Source organism: Haliaeetus albicilla, chromosome 23 (assembly GCF_947461875.1).
Source record: "Haliaeetus albicilla chromosome 23, bHalAlb1.1, whole genome shotgun sequence".
Taxonomy (NCBI): domain Eukaryota; kingdom Metazoa; phylum Chordata; class Aves; order Accipitriformes; family Accipitridae; genus Haliaeetus; species Haliaeetus albicilla.
In genome coordinates, this window is record NC_091505.1 from 12,633,354 (window position 1) to 12,648,166 (window position 14,813).

A 14,813-nucleotide genomic window follows, 5' to 3' on the forward strand; every position below is an offset into this window, starting at 1 on the left:
AAGGGGAAAAAGCTATTTAAGCTGAAGGACAATAGTGTCGTAAGAAAACATCCATATTAATGTTGGAAGAAGTAAAAGAGCAGGATATGGGGAGAAGGAAGGGAGGAATGAATGGCCTGAAGGAAAGACAGAGGAGATACAGGTGGGACAAACCACAGAGCTGCCAGGCAGGGGCCAAGCAGGAGCTGCCTCTCACAGGGGAGGATTCCCATGGGATCGATGCTTTTGCAGAGCTCAGCATCCACACGCTTCCTGCCTGACAAGGTTAAATGGAGAGGCAAAATTAGACAATCTTTGGCACCAGGTGGGAGGAGGAGGAGGGGGAGGGCAGGAGTGGGGTTATGGAGGCATCGTGGCAGAGATGCTCAGTGCAGGACCTGAGTGGGGTGTGCAGGGAGCACTGGTGAACAAGCTGGCTGCCACCCTGTTCCCCAACATGAGCAGGAAGAAAACAAATGCCTGGGCCCACAGAAGAAGCTGATGCCTCCTGCCCTCATCCCCGCAGGCTTTCTGTATGCACTGGCAGGTGCTGCAGAGAGCCACGATGCCCCCAGGTTATGCAAGGCCCAGCAAGGGGTACAGATCCCCCAAAATGTCACCAGCCAGCACAGCATGCCCAGCAGATCAAGTACTCTGTTGTCCACTTGGTTCAGAAGCAGAGCCAGATATTGCTTTCTTACCCCCCTCTTCCAGGACTGAGCTGGGATTTCCATAACCATTAAAAACAAGCCTTTGTTATTAGCCCTGTGAATTATTTATTCTATCATAATTAATGCAGGACTGTTAACGGCCATGGCAAAGCTCTCCAGCTCACCCGTCTGCAAACACTGCTTCACTTCTGCTCACCATTTCAGCATTAAATATGCATCAGGACTGATAAATGGCTTCAGCACGCTGATCACTGCCAGCCTGTTGAACAAAGTGCTCTGAGCATGGATATGTCTCTTGGGAAGGGCTGTGCTGGGGTAAACCAGAGGTGGCCAGGGAGGGAGGCATCTCCCATGCAGGACAGGCTTTCTCCCCTCTCACAGCTTGTCCTGTCCCCTGCTTTTACCACTGAACAGAGGCACCATCCAGGAGGTGGTATCTGAGCCATCCTTGAATAAATCAATCCCCTTGGGCTCTTGCTTCATGTCTGTCCTCTCTCTTTTCAGGTCAAATTTGGAGCAGATGAACCCCTCCGAGTTCTCCTTGCTTCTCAGCCCTGCTTAGATTTGCAGAGACATCAGCCAGGGTGCAGGCCTCCAGGGACAGTGACCACGAGACACCAGCATACTCTGGAAGGGTGCCCAAGCCTCCAATGGACAGGAGGAGCTGGAGGCTTCCCCAAACTCCCTAAGCCTTGGCAGAGAAGGACTTGCAGCCGCCCCCCTTTATCACTTCTTTCAAGCACCTCTGCAAACACTTCTTTGGCATGAGAGAGGATTTTGGTCCCCTGTTCCCCCATCCCTTGTCACAGGGGACTCAGGTGCTCCTGGAGCAGCACCAGTGCTGGTCGCTCCACTGCATCTTGCCCTCCCAGACAGCTGCAGGATGGTGGAGAGAAGCCCACCTCTGCAGAGCATGACACACTGTCACTTGTCCCCATCTACGGCCATTGTCTTCTGTCTAATGGGCAGGTTGTGGGTCAGCAGAGCTGGAGGCTCTGGGTCTTCTGCTGTGGAGGACATGACTGAGAAAGGAGCCTGCAGAGCCAGAGAAGATGCCTCCATCACAGCCCCCAGAGGGGTATGCCTGCTCTGGCTGGGCCTCCCAAGATGCATGAAGAGAAGGGGTGGTCTTCAGTTGCCTTCAGTGGTTTCACAGGGTTTAAGCAAGTGCCTAGAAAGAAGGAGGGAGATGGGGAGTAGCTTGCCTAATTAATAAAAACAAGAGGAAAATAACAGCTGCTCTGAAGCTGCTGAACACTTTCACTCCCTTCACAGACCAGCCCTTAAGAAGTAAAGCAATTCCAGAGTATGAGGCTTCCTCAAGCTCAGTCAGCTTTTAGGCAGAGAGCTGTGCTGGGAATACCTGGGGAACAGGATCACATAAAGACAGGTATTACAGGATGCCTCAGGGACTCCCTAACAAACTCACTATCATTAGGTTGGTGAAAAACAAACCAACCCAGCCAAATCCAGGCTTAGTGCAACAAATCAACCTGCCAGGGATCAACACCTGGGAAGCCTTTACTCCCTACCCCACCAAAATCCCCTCCCATTGACATCCCTCTGTCAGGCTGTGTCCTCCAGGACACCCTGTACCTGAGCACCCCAATGCTGCTCATTCTACACATTTTTCCTTTTCCAAAACTGCCACTCCTTCTAGTTGGCAGTGGCAGGCTCGAGAGAAAGGCAGGTTTTGATTATGGCTAAGTTTGATTTAAATCTGGAATATGGCTATACAGCACATCGATTTGATCAAGAGACCATGAGAGCAGCAGTTACACAGCCCAGCTCCATGAGATTGCTCCAAGCAGCCTTTCACTGGCTAAGCTGGTACCTGAGAAAGGATTATTTCAAAACATGCAATGGGCTGACTCTAACATGGAGGTCTGAATCCAGTAGCTGAGATTGGGGCTAGTGGAGCTGTTCCCATCCCACCACTCAGGGGATTTAAAACAAGGAGAGAAAAAAGGAAGCATTAAACATGTATTGTCTGGGCTAATCCTGGCCTAGCAGTGAAGTGCACTTAAAATGACCCTTCTCTAAGCTTCATCTCTCTCATTTGATGTTTCTCTTATTCGAGGATCTTTCTGGCTGCAACATCTATTTCTCTGTCAACAGCCCTCAGTGCATCTCTCTTGCTATCTTTAGTCTCGGTTTATTGATCCCTCATTCCTATCTATCCATCTAATTCTTTTGTGCTTATTTCTGCCTGTCATTTGATTTACCACAGTACACCTGTCCTGTTTTACAATGTGTAGCTCATGTCAGCCTCCTTTTTCACGTTTCCGCTTCCCTGGTGAGGAGAGACACCAAGCAGGGAACCGCGTGGCAGCCTGCAGTGCCCACACAGCTCCTGGGCAGGGGCTGGGAGATGAGCAGCCCGGCAGACATTGCTGCTTTCTGTCAAGAAGAAACCCCATCTTGGCAGGGCAGGAGCATCCCCTTGACTGCGCCTGGGAAGGCATAAATATAAATCAGGCAGCAGCCACCCGAGCTGCAATGTCGGTCCCTCTGCCCTGTGACTCTTGCTGTGACACACCTTCTGGGAGGAGATTAGTCAGAACCTTGAACACAATGCCATCTCTGAATCCAAAGCACCAGCCATACCCTTGGAGATAAGGGCATCTCTAACAGCGGCATCAGCTCTCCACCCTGGCTGTATCATGGGGTAGCAGGACAAAGCAGGGAACAGGGAAAGGCAGATGAAAGGAGAAAAGAAAGACTGAGAAAAGGGGGAGGATAGAGGTGTGTCCTCAGAGCTGCTCTTGTTTTATTTTCACCTTTTGTGTCTTCAAAGGGGAACTGGGAAAAAGAGAGGCCAAGAACAAAGCCCTATCACTTACCCTGGCTCATTAACTCATTATTGTTAATGTGGGCCATGCTGTGGCAAGAAGAACAAGGGGAAGGAGAAGGATTTTCTGTCTCAGAGCAGGTGAATAAAGTCCCTTCTTACTCAGCAGACAGCCACTTCTCTGAGGGCTTAAGCTGATGGATGCCCAGATTGCCCAGCCATCCCTCCCCAGGGTTTGGCAGGGCTGAAACCCTCACAAAGGTTCTGGTCCATATTTTCATGCTTTTCTGTGGGACCAAGCACACTGGAGGCCCCATCTCTGGACACCATGTTTAGTGTGCACATAGTATATTCAGAGTGACACCCAAAACCACTGGAACATCCATCTGTCATGAAGGTTGGCAGCCGGTGACTGATTTACCCTCTGCTGAGGGACTGGGCTTGGAGCACTAACAGAGGCTTAAACTCATCAACAGCCACCACAGCTACATGTGGTGGACAAGGTGGGGTTGGATACCCAGACCCTGGCCAGAAGGTAGGTCTGGATCCTCAGCAAGTGTCAGTCCCATGTGCCTATCACAGCTTTCCTAAGGATGGCTCGTAACTGTAAAGCTCCCTGTTGTTCTCCAGGCAAAAGTAAGCAAGTACGTGTACAGAGTGTGGACTCACCTGGAAAGCCAGCAGAAAGACCAGTGCCCTTCCTGAGTGAGACTGAGGCCTCAGAAAATCCCCAGGAATCCCCAAATCCTGACGCCACCAAGCAGTGTGAGATGGCTGCTCCCAGGAGCACTGATAAAGGATAAAGGCTGAAGTGGGAACATGCAGCTCCATGAAAATATGGCCAAAGGAACTGCCAAACCTGACACCCCTCTCAGGAGTGGGGACAGATACATATCATGGTGATGATCTCTGGAAGAACTTACGGGTTTTCACTGAAGGTTCTGTAGGATGGTATCCAGGAGGACAAAGCGCTGCAGGTGTGTCCTGAGTCACAATGGCCTTGTGTGGTAGAAATCCTGGGACTAAACCTTGGTTACTTCATGGCCCATAGCAGCTCAGGGACAGAAAAGCTGCTATGTATCTCCACTACTCTCTGTGAACTACCAGATTGCCCCTGCTTGGGCATGCAACAACCAAGACACTGATGCAAAGACCATTTTTTGCCCTTCTGCCACAGCCACGAATGAGAGATGAGGAAACAACCACCAGTGGCAGACAAATTGAAGAAGATTCACACCTCCAACAAAAACTGTCCCCATGTTGTAGTCCCAGCATTTCAGCTAGAAATTGCTTTCACAGAAAAAGGACAATAACAGCGAGGCTACAAGGACACGTCCTTATTTACAAAGTCCTGCTGGATTCTTGGGAAGATCAGGAAAAAGGGGTAGGATGCAAAGAAGGTTTATGTACTGGCTTTGGGTATTCTAGTGTAAGACTGCAGTCCAGGGCTTCCAAATTAATGGTTCAAATTACTCCCATGCTGTTTGCCATCTGGTGGGCTTAGAAGGTGCATGCTTGCACATCCTGTGCAAGAGTTTCACCACACCTGCTTGGTGCTCTCTGTCACGCTCCTAGGCAGAGAAACTGAGGCCTGGATGGGTAAAGGTGGCTGGAGTCCATCGCTGTCCCAGAGGGATGCTCCATCCAGGCTTCAGCAGGTTACACAGCAATGGGTACTCCCAGTACCGCCAGCAGCAGCCAGGCACTCACCAAATCCCTCTTCTCATATCTCCTTGCCCCATCTCCAGCAGCAGAGCAGGGCGAGAGGAGTGAGATGCTGCCATGCGCAAGTGCAGGCTCTCTTCCTCCCTTATCTGGCATGGAGCAGCTCATTATTGCACTGTTTCCACTGTAAGCTCATTGGCACCTCCAATGTTGCCGCATGCTGGAGTGGAAAAGATCTACAGCCTCAGGGCATGAGTCTCACTTTCTCAGACATGTCTCACCTTCAGTAAAATGGTCCCAGCATCTCTTCCCTCTCCTGCCTCCCAAATTCACACGGTGTTAAATGCCGTAGTTGTTATAAATAACCTCCAGCTTTACCGTATAAGCGCAGCTCCCACATGGTGGGGAAATCCTTCCACGGTTCCTCAAAAGTGCTGGCTCTTGCCTGAACTAACTGCTGAAGCAGCCAAAGGCTGAAACAGCCTTAAATCTCACCAGCGCAGAACCAGGACCCTGAAAATCTGTGGCTTTATAATGGGCACCAGGAGAAAACCAGGAGAAAAACAGAAAGAGAATAGGAGCAGAGGAAGGAGGCATGAACACTTGCCCCATGCTCCCAGCCTCCAGCAAGCTGTGGTGCAGGAGCTTCTCAGGCTGACTTGTTTGATTTAAAAGCTGCTCTGCTCCAACGTGGGCCATGGCTGGTTTGTGACCACCAGAAGACCAGGGCTTTGGGGACAGGACGTGTTAGGGAACCAAACGCTCATCCACACTGCAGAGAGAACAGAGGGAAGGGAAGGAGGAGTGTGGCAGTAGTTCAGCCTTAATTAGCCTCATCAAATATTCATCTGGTAATTTCTCTGAATTTACAGAGAAAGTTAACATCATCAATACAATTCATTGACCCTTTGAAGGTCCTGCAGCATAAAGCCAACCCACTCCAGAAAGAGAGAACAGGCTGGGAAGAAAGGGCATGGGTTTAAGCAGGCAGTGAAGTGCCATAGGGATGGAAGGCCCCAAGCACTGGGATTTGCTCCAGCAGGGCCTTTGGAGATGCCAAGCTTAGCCTGAGGCCCTCCAGCTGACATGATCCCCCTCCCCTGCATCCCAGCTGCAGCTGGCACATGGGGACATGGAGCTTGGAGGGTGCCAGACTAGCCATCAGCTGGGGAGCACTGTGGCACCCAGTGTAATGAACGCTGCATGGCAATGTCACGAGCTGCCGTGGCAGAAACCAACGCAGAATATCCTGTGCTGTAGCAAGAGGGTGAGGTTGGTGGGTCAATGCATGGCAGCACGATAGTCAGCTTGGGTAGGTCACCAGAACGCTCACCAGTCCTGGCCAGAACTGGGTTTGGAGGTGGCAGCTGAGAAATTTTCTGGGCTGTTGCTTGGCTCCAGAGATAACACGACCCATGCTGATGAGCAGCTAGGAAACATCTCAGCCTGAAGTCCATCAATCAGTAGTGGAGCCTCACCATCCGCCTGGTCTGAGACCAAGGCTGGAGAAGTGAAAAGGAATAACAGCCAACTACTCCATGCAGACAGGTCCATAAGTCTGAGTTCTCACAGAAAGCACAAGCTACGCCCTTCGTGTGTGACAGAAAGCAATCAAGCCAAGGCCAACTCACAGGGAACATTTGCCATTGCTTTGCAGTAGAAAGATTTCCATGAACTGCTAGTTTGTTGGTTGGGGTTTTTTTCATGAGACATTTTCCCTCAATTTGTCTTTCACAAAAGGTCATTTATAAAGACAGCAGCCCACTGGCACCCATCACTCAGAGGCTCTGACAAGCCAAAGGAACTGTCAGACCACATTTTCGCTCCCAGCTACAGTCAAGGTTTTGCATTCAACTTTTTTATTTTCCTAATGGAGTTTTTCCTTCAAGGCCACTGCACTATCAGAAACCAGAGAGCACCAGCACAAGGCAGAACTTCGCAAAGGAGAAGTCTTACAATTCAACTTACTGCCAGGGAGATGCCGCAGTAGGCTGCCACAGCAGGAAATTTCAAAGCAGACATTATCCAGGTAGCAGGATACAGAACAGTCCCAAATTTAGGAGCATCCAGATAATGGTGAGATTTGCAGGGATCACAGGGGGTTGAATAGACTCACTGTGTCCCAGGTGAGCAGGCAGGAGAGAGCATCTGAAAATGGCAGGGCTCCTGAAGCCTTTTCTCAAGCAGGGCATGTCTCTGTGTCACCTGCAGACTGCAGAGCAGTCAGGAGAGCCTGGTCACTGGGTGCAGGGTCCTCCTCAGCCCTGAGCACAATGAAGAAACTCTGTGAGGAACTTGTTCTGCTCCTGCCAGTCCTTCTGGAGGATGGCACCCAAGCAGGGACCACAGCTGACATGACCCAGACCAAGCCATGCACATGCCAGCATCATGGGGGCTAGCTCCAAGAAAAGCTTGTATCAGCACATATCATTAAGAATAATCATTTACACTTCCCTTTCATTGAGGGGGCTGGAGGTGGTCACGAGCCATGCCTGGGATCCACAGCTCACACCAGCCCAGATTCATGAGTTCAGTGGGATGCGAGGGGTGGCCCAGGGACACCTGCTCGGGACAGCTGTCAGATAGGAACCAGGGACCAGGCAGGAGGGAAAAGGGACTGCCAGGACAGGAGGGAAGCAGAGAAGGCTCATTGTGGAGTAGAGCACCTGTTGTTCATAACTGTCATAAAGATAAATGATTAAAAAGTCCTTAGTTGAGGTAGGGTGAACTACTGAAGGCCCCAGAATAAGCTACAGTGGCAGCACTATGAGCCCAAGCCTTGAAGATGTAGGCACAGATGATGCAAAAGACCACAGGGCTACCCACATCTCACGGATGGCAATGCAAACTTGGGAAATGAGCAAAATCCCTTCCAGGGGTAACAGAAACATCAGAAAGCAGAGGTCCCACTGTCATGATTTAACCCCAGCCAGCAACTAAGCACCATGCAACTGCTTGCTCACTTCCCCCCCCCCCCAGTGAGATGCGGGAGAGAATCAGGAAAAAAAAAGTAAAAACTCATGGGTGGAGATAAGAACAGTTTAATAGAACAGAAAGGAAGAAAATACTAATTATAATAATAACCATAATAAAATGACAATAATAATAAATAAAGAATTGGAATATACAAAACAAGTGATGCACAATGCAATTGCTCACCACTCGCCGTCCGATGCCCAGTTAGTTCCCCAGCAGCGATCTCCCCAGGCCAACTCCCCCAGTTTATATACCAGGCATGACGTCACACGGTATGGAATACCCCTTTGGCCAGTTTGGGTCAGCTGTCCTGGCTGTGTCCCCTCCCAGCTTCTTGTGGCCCTCCAGCCTTCTTGCTGGCTGGGCATGAGAAGCTGAAAAATCCTTGACTTAGTCTGAACAGTACTTAGCAACAACTGAAAACATCAGTGTGTTATCAACATTCTTCTGGTACTAAATCTAAAACATAGCACTATACGATCTACTAGGAGGAAAGTTAACTCTATCACAGCCAAAACCAGGATGCCCACACATGTGCAAGGCACCAGATGCAGTCAAGTCAGGTGCAACGTGAACTCACAGACTAGTGAAGAAAGAGCTGAGAGTAAGGCCTGCTGGAAAACATAAAACCAGCCTCAAGTGGACTCAAGAGAGAGGAGGAAGAAACTCCCACCGTGAATGTCACATTGCTCCTGGCAAAGAGCTGAAGAGGGTTATGGCTCATTGCCCCCACCTTTAGGCACGGAGGGGGAGCCCAGTGCCAGGGACAGAGGGGAAATACTGGCTTTTACTTGCACAGAAGCTTGTAACTGCAGTGCTGCTGATGGCATTTGTTAAGTATTGATTGCTGAATCGATAGGCTGTCAGTGTTAGTATCATTTTAACTGGACTAATAATAACAACTGTTCGTTGCATTTTTTGTTATATTGTTAAAAGCTTTAATTAGACTAACAATAAATTCTTGGTTTGGCATAAGAAGGTGTGTCTGACTTTTGGTGGGTAACATCCCCCAGCTCGGCTAACACATCTCTGTCCTGCCCTGCCTCCCAGGGTGGATGGGATGCAGGGAGCTGCCATCCTTCCTATGCCTCAGCACCACCCCCTTCACAGAGACTCTTCTCCAGGCAAAGTCAGAGCTAATGCTGTTTATGGGTCAGGACACAGACTAACTCACTGCGTCCACCTTGCACGGCTGCCCGATGCAGCCGTTTTGACTTCTGAAATCCCCTTCAGCAACCAGTCCCCACCTTGCATCAAAGGCCTTGGCACACACAGGCATAGTGGAAAAGCACAGAGCTTTAATCTTCAGTGGCTGATACCGCTGCAGAGGCAGGTCAAGGGGATAGCAGTGACTGGCTCACATCAGCCGTGCTCCAGGTAGCTGAGCCACATCCCCAGGAGCAGCCCAGGTCAGAGGCAGCAAAGGGAGGCTTTAAACCTCTGCAAAGGACAAGTCTGCCCATGGGAAAGCATCTCTATACCCATGCAGACGGCAGCATGTTGTTGGTTCATATAAGCTCCTGAGAGTATTACACCATGCTGACCCCCTGTAGCAGCAGGGAGCCCTTTGCTCCCATGCATGGGGATCAGCAGGATCCCTCTTTGGGGCAGAGGACATCCCCCTGTGGCTGCTGGAGCTTCCCACCTGCAGACACCATGGATCTGACCACAGCATTAACCTGGCTCTGAGCAGGGCTGGAAGGATGCTGTGGGGCTGAGAAAGGGCTGAGTTGAGGTTATTTGCCAGTAAGCAAGATCTCAGCCCCACACCAACCCCAGGCAGGGTCCTCCTCTGTTTGCTCCATCTCCTGCAGCCTCCTCCAGGAATGTGACAGGTACTGTCCTGAAGGCTGGCATGGGCCTGACAGTGCCCCAGATTCTGCCCCACTGCTCAATCCCAAAACTTGGCATTTTGTGGGGCTGCTTAACCCTGGCAAAACCCCTCTGTGTGCTCACATCAGCTGCACCTTCTCAGTCCAGAGGCTTTCCCCACCATGAAAACCAGGTGGAGGGATACAGAGGAGCTTGGCAGAGAGCTTGGGTGGCCCCAGATCCTGCATCTCAAGCAGGGGCACTTTTCCCAGCTCCCCCCAGCACCTGAAACAAGCCAGGCATTTCTCCAGCTCCTTTGCATGCCACCAACCCCTCCCCCCCCCCCCGAACCCCCCACCCCAGCTTCTCTCAGCCTCTGTCCCAGTGCCTGGCAGCCTCCCAGTCCTCCTGGGAGCAAGAAACAGCCTGTGCTTACAGCCTGCCCAGGGTGAGAGTTCACCACAACATGCTCACTTTTAATTTGCTTACCCAAGCAATAAAGCAGAAATGAGGAATGGCAGCTAATTAAAAGTATCGATTCATGTGGCATTCAAAACTATCCAGAGCAAGCTGGGGGAAAGAGGAATAAGGAGCCTGGAAGAAGAAGAGGGGATAGCAGGATGCACAGATGGGTGTATCCTTGCTCCCTGTGATTTCTTACCATGGTGAAGACTTCTGCTTTAACAATCCTGCTCCTACAACGTACTGTTGCCAAGACACTGTGTCTTTTCTTTACCAGAGAAGTCTCCAAGATTCCCATTACATCAGCTCCATATGAACCCTCACTGAAGCTTGGCGTGCCCCATGTATTTTTAAGACTAGGTGATGGTAAGCAGACAAAAATCCTGAAATGGGGGAAAAGCACAGTTGGGATGTGTTTCTACAGCAATGGCACAGCACACTCGAAGTCCCCTCTGATCTTCACATCTGCGAAGTTGTATGCTGTTGTCTTTGTGACTCAGGTACATGCAGGACTAGGAGGGTGCCTGGGGCCAGAAAATCGAAACAATTTCCAGTCTAGATGGTCCACAGTTCATCTGCTTTGCACACCATTGAATCCTCCCTGCTACAAGATGATGGTTTTTAGCACCGAAGTCAGTGCCTGTAGCTCACATGGGAATGGGAGCAGGGGAGATGGAGGCCATCACTAGGGACTTGGGTCTCTGCCATGGCTAGGTTTCTCTCAGTAGACACACCCAGTTCATTAGATGAGGAAGGTGCTTATGACAAGACGGGAGCTGAGGCTGCCTGTGCCTGGCCAGCGTGGGTCTGTCTGGAGAGGAAGGTGGCTGCTGAATCCTCACTTCTCAATAAGAGCAAAAACTTTGTGACTCAAGAGACAAGCCAAGTGAAGAGCATCTACATAGTGCTCTGCCAGTGACAGAGCTATGAACAGACCCAGAAGCACCCACAGCCACCCATGAGGTGAGAAACTGCCACTCTCTTGCTCCACATTACCCATGTCACCATCTCCCCATGCCTCTGTCTTGAGTAGCTACCTGCAGCTGTCCTCATGGGGTCGGAAAAGAGCCAGAAACTGGGACTGAATGCTTGCTCTCCATCCCTCTGATCACACACATCAAGCAGATGCCACCATGGCCTAGATTACAAAGGGAGCAGGGTACCCAAGTGCAGCATCACCATCTGAGGACTCAGAAGCAAGGATGATCCTGCAGGCAAGGACTTTTGCTCTGGCTATGCTCCAAAAGCTTCTCAGAGAAGTGCCAGTGTACCTTTAAAACTTCTTACCTTCAAAATCTGCCCTGGCAGCCTCCTCGGCAAGGCTTGCATCCACATCATGGGCCTGGGCCCTGAGAGGATCTTCACCCTCTGCCTGGTGTGTTATCCGGGCTTCCTCTGAGCTCTGGGGAAAGCTGTGGGGGATTGCAGGCACATGCTTAAGGCTCCTTCTTCTCCGCTTCCTCCAACCTACCTTGTTTTCCCCAGACAGCAGCCTGCTCTACTCAAAGCTATTGCAGACCATCCCCCCTAGCAAAGCATCCAGGCAGTTCTTCCCAGAGCACAGCCAGACACAGGGAGAGCCAGCGGCCACTCACCCGGTGTGTGTGTGCGTGTGTGTCCCATCCCGCACCACATGCAGGGATCACAGCGCTGGAGGAGATCAAAGGTCCTGCTACAACTGCAGGTAATCCAGCCAGGCAGGCAGAGGGATTCACTCTTTGTTGCAGACTTTATCTGGCTCCAAAAAGGATAAGCCTAAATTCTCTACTGTATTTCCCCTCCCTCCCCTCCACCCTCTAGTCCAGAAGATGTAATATGACATCTAGCCAAGACCAAAAGGCAATGTTTAGGAGTACGTCCAGGAAAAACATGTCACTTGGGGCAGGAGGGGACCAGGGTGACTGAAGTCTCAGAGGAAGGAGACCCGCAGTCTACAAACATCCCTCCTTGCAGACTCTGGCTCTGCACGCTCTCACCCTAAACCAACTGCGTGGAGGAGACGTGTCCCATCTCAGAGGCTAGAGGAACCAGCCAAGGCAGATGTCACCACAGGAGGTGGCAAGCTTACAGGCAACCAGTCCTGTGCCAATGTCACCCAGCCCAAGTCTGGATCCTGGCTTCAAGACCAAACTCAGATGCTACCACTGCAACCCTGCCAAGGCTGCCTGCACTGTGGAGCTCCCAGCAGTGGGCAGAGCCTGCTAGGCTCTCCCAAACCCCACCTGGCACAAACTGATTTACCGACCACCAATCTCGGCTTGAGCCTTTCTCCCATGGACCACCAGCCTGGGGAGTTCTCTTAGGAGACCACCTGCAGGGCTGGGCTGAGGAGGGCACCAGGGAGAGCCCCATGATGGGGCAAGGAAGCCTTCACCCTCAGGAGCCTCACGCTACTGGGTCAGGGGGAGAAGGGGTGTTGGGGAAGCATCCCCGGGTTTTCCCTCGAAGGGAGACAGCTGAGGAGGCTTCACCTCCTGCTCACCCATTGCCCTGAGCTGCTGTCATGGCAACACATGCTCCGATTCAGGAAGGAATGGGTACTTCTGCTTGTTTAACCAAGGAGGAGGCAGCACCCTGGTATTTTGAACAGGGAAGGAGGAGGGGAGCAAGTGAGACAGTCTGCATGGGAGCTCACAGAGAGGCTGACCTAGACCTGCATGATGTGCAGGTCTGCAGCCTCCTGCCACCTGCAAGAGCGGTGCAAATGTCAGCCACGTCAGCTCTGCTCCCCATGGCTGGGAAACGTGCTCTTGGTGATGGTGATATTGCCCCCACACCGCACCGAGACCCCACATGAAAATGGGTGATAGAGGGCTTGAGCTCCACGTGACAAAACCGGGACTGAACACCCACCAGTCTATATGAGATACTGGGTGCTCAGCACTAACCTTCCCCTCCAAAGGGCAGACCACACCTCAGTGAGTCAAGACTCACTGAAACACCTCAGGAAGGTCCTCAGATAATCATGAGGGGCTGCAAAGAAAACACACATTGCCTAGCGCCACCGAAACCACTTGGGCAGTAGCTCCTATGCTGGTGAGTGGTAGCTGTCCTCTCCAGCCATTTCCCAGGAGCAGCCCCAGGACACAGCACATCCAGCATCACCCATGGACCATGAGAACAAGCTGAGCATAGAGCCTTTTCTTTGAAACCCCACTCATACCTGCAGGAGAAGCAGGCAGTGCTTTGATTTCAGAGCTATTGAATCCAAATGATCATGAGCAAGCCACCCCTCCTCCAGGGAACAGCTGCATGGCAGTCTGGTGACCTTCTACACCACCTCCACATCCCCGCCCCTGGAGAACAGGTGGAAATCTTGCTCACAGCAGCCCTCTGCATGCAGTGCCTCACTCCTGGGAAGGCAGCACCAGCAGCACACAGGCAGTCCTGGTTCCCTCGGGTGCAGAGGAGATGGGAGCTGGAGGAGGCAAAGCCATCTAGGGAGTGCTCAGAGGGGCCCATGCTGGAGAGCTTGGAGCTGCCTCCAAACTTTCCTGATTTTCAAGAGACTTCAGTCCAGCTGAGCCCATAGGAAAGACATGATGCAGTTAGGAAGAAAGAGTAAGACTGGAGCTTGCCCACTGCTTTGCACCACTGAGGTCTTGGCTAGACAGCCAGACTGCATCTCAGCAGTGTAGGGCAGACTGCTGCAGCATCACAGCGCTATGGAGAAGACCATCACCAAGTTCAGCAGCACCAAGAGCTGCCCCTGCCATGCCACACGCAAGAACTGCAGTCATCAGGGATCCCAGTGAGCCATGAGCCAACCATCCCCACAACCTCTGCGTTTCACACCTTTTCCCCAGCACTGCATGTACCACAACAGGTCTTCTCACCAGGGTGAGCCTGCTGTGCTGCAAGACTTAGCAGCTTCAGGCTTCATGCCAGACCCTGAGCTCGAAGCCAGGCCTACTCTGCAATCCCAAAATCCAATGTTCCAAACTTGTATGAACCCTGCTTGCAGCTTTCTGACCTAACTTACCTCTGGAGAAGGGGCAAAGCCAGATGGTCTCCCATGCTGCAGTCTCCAGCCCTGCTGTCCACAGCCTAAAGAGAAGAGGTTATTTTGGGCCTTTTCTTAAGAAAAACAAAAAGCAGGCAGCCAGGAGGCAGGAGTTATCACCATTGTGTCCTGGCAAGCTCTCTCCATTTCCCCCAGCTGTGAAACGGGTACTTAGACTTCCCAGAGGCCGATGAGAGAGCTTTTTCTGGGTATCAGCGAGCAATGATTATTTCATTCCTAGAAGCAGTGCTCAGAAAGAAGGAGGGAAACCCAGTACCTTACAACGCATTTATGGTTGATTCACCCAAGATCCCAGCCCTTTTCCTGCAGCTGTGGTAGAGGCAGGCAAGGTCTGAAGAAGCACCCTTTGGTAGCAGCACTTTTGCAGAAAACATCCACCACAGAAGGCAGGGGGTTTCCCTGGTTTGATGGCACTGGAAGGGGTGTCTGCCTG